Source organism: Gymnoscopelus braueri (genome assembly GCF_963280865.1).
Source record: "Gymnoscopelus braueri genome assembly, chromosome: 16".
Lineage (NCBI taxonomy): Eukaryota > Metazoa > Chordata > Actinopteri > Myctophiformes > Myctophidae > Gymnoscopelus > Gymnoscopelus braueri.
The window spans coordinates 17,897,924-17,900,069 of record NC_137616.1 but is presented as its reverse complement, the minus strand read 5'-3'; the positions used below and the strand labels follow the sequence as shown (position 1 = coordinate 17,900,069).

The 2,146-nt window shown below is 36.7% G+C and overlaps 1 protein-coding gene across 4 annotated transcripts in view; it reads left to right on the top strand.

The window, feature by feature from the left end:
- Positions 1 to 851: 851 nt before the first annotated feature.
- Positions 852 to 2,146, top strand: part of LOC308102721 (uncharacterized protein) — a 9,258-nt gene continuing 7,963 nt past the window's right edge. For 2 of the 4 annotated variants that reach the window (XM_080452560.1, XM_080452558.1), the window contains exon 1: positions 852 to 1,276. The gene's annotated coding sequence lies outside the window, so the exon portion shown is untranslated. The remainder of the gene's footprint in view (positions 1,277 to 2,146) is intronic. The other 2 variants (XM_080452559.1, XM_080452557.1) reach the window with 1 other exon arrangement.

Below are 2,146 nucleotides of genomic sequence, written 5' to 3'. Positions count from 1 at the left end.
AAAAATCGAAATGTCTTATTTGAGCGACTGTTTACTTAGGAATTTCGAGAGATATTGTGTAAATGAATGTATCATTTGTAGTGTTTACGATATTACCAGAAGAAATAACTTGCATAATGAAATGTATTAATTTACTGCCGACAATATGCCACTAAGTCAAAATGCAACAATAATTTGGAGGTTCTTCCATAACAACAAAATTATTCAGTACTGATGTGGACTCATGATCTGAGCAATCAGGCCTTTTTGAATTGATTATTTGTTGATTGTATAAAAAGCATTTTGGGATGTGGGCTAGCGGTTTAAATGCAGAGTGAAGTTTCTTAAAGGTAAGATTGTAGATCAGCCATTTTAAAATCTTTTAAAACCTTTACCCAAGTTACTATGTCAATTGCCATGGCAACATGCCCTAAATAGGACATTGACTTACTAGGGAAAAAAGTGGGAGAAGAAAAGTTTTCCAAACAATTTGAATTCCTAAAAAAGTTTAAAGATTACAAATTGAGAAAGTTAAGTTGAACTGTAAATTATTCCAAAATATGGGATTGAAGCCACTTAAAGACAATGAGTGAAAATTGTGTTGAGAATGTAACCTGTATGAGTGTGGGATCAGAGCAGTTTACAGAGATGAAATCGAACTTTTCCGCCATACTTTCGCCAAATACTGACCTAAGCCATGATTTAAGAAGCCAAAAAAGCTCACAGTGAATGGTGGTAGTAGAGGTTGGTTGTGAGAGAACTGAACAGGGTTCAGTTATCACAGGTGGCAGGTGTGGAATAATCCATGATTATGAAAGATAACTGTGTATTATTATTGGTGCAACAGCAATGTGCTTTATTGTCCTGCAGGAGTTAGCAAACATGTACTGTTTGAGTTGAGCCTAGTGGTACAGAGTGGGCAGAGGCAGGCTCCCTGCTGTGCTCCTGAGCTTCAAAGACTTCTTGCATACCAGAGACAATAGGCCTTTGTGTGGAAGATAGGGAACAGGTCTCGCTATCAGGTGGTGGGTTTCTAAACAAAAGAGATAGCAACTCCGAGCGGGGGAGCTCTGAAGAGAGTGTGACAGGAAGCGGCAGGCAATCGCAAGGCTTTGTGGGTAAACAGAACTTCCGGTTGCTTGAACCTCCCTGAAGGAGGGCACTGTGTGAGAAGTTTATAAAGGAGCCTGTCTAGGAACAAACTTCAGATTCGATAAGTAACTGGCCATGGGTTGTCCCTCGAATATGGGTTCTTGAGTGACCCATTGATCATCTGGAAGAGAGTGGAAAGTCAATAGTAAGTAAAGCATTGTAAATGATTGTATGTTTGATGTGTTCATAATGGGATGAAATCATATCTTAATACTGTGAATGTTCTGTGCTTGTTTTCTCTTACCAGGTTTTATTACCTAACTATTTACCTAAATGTATTGTATGTGTTATTAGTAAAATAAATCACCTTAAAATACATTTGGTACGAGTAATGCCTTAGACTCCATCCTCTCTCTGCCCTTTCATTTGGGCTTAGTAACCGTTGTTTAACTCTGCACAAAGCAGAAAACTAGGTTGGCTATAAAAGTGAACAAACACGTCTATCTCAAGCACATCACAACTAAATGTGTGAACTTGCTAAGTTCCGTTAAGTGGCTTTTCGATGATTTAACCAGTGAACGTTTTTAGGGCTCATCGATTAATCATTATAATCCACATTTTAACTAATACATATAAAGTATATAAATGTGTGAGGAACAAAAACAATATTTTATTCTCTTTTAGTTCTACGCTATCATCGCTATGTATGTAACAATAAGACAACCATCTTTTCCTTGACTGATACTAGATTGTTTAGCTTATTTATGTATGTATTTATTTGCTACTGTCCAATGGTAATTAATTGGCTATTTGCTTTATATGCTATGCTTTATTCCCGCAGGGGCATGCATTCCCAAAGGGTATCACCCTAGTTAATAAAAATAAATATTACCATCTTAATAGCTTTCCTATTCCTTTAGTATCACCTGTTCTAGTGAACACACTTGGGTTGAATTTCTCTAGAATTTTTGACAATTTCCTTTTAATACACGTATAATAACACGTCAGTGTTTCTTTTTTTTTTACGAGAACTCATGAGATACTCATGTATTCAAAGCAAGGGAAGTGTGGGTGT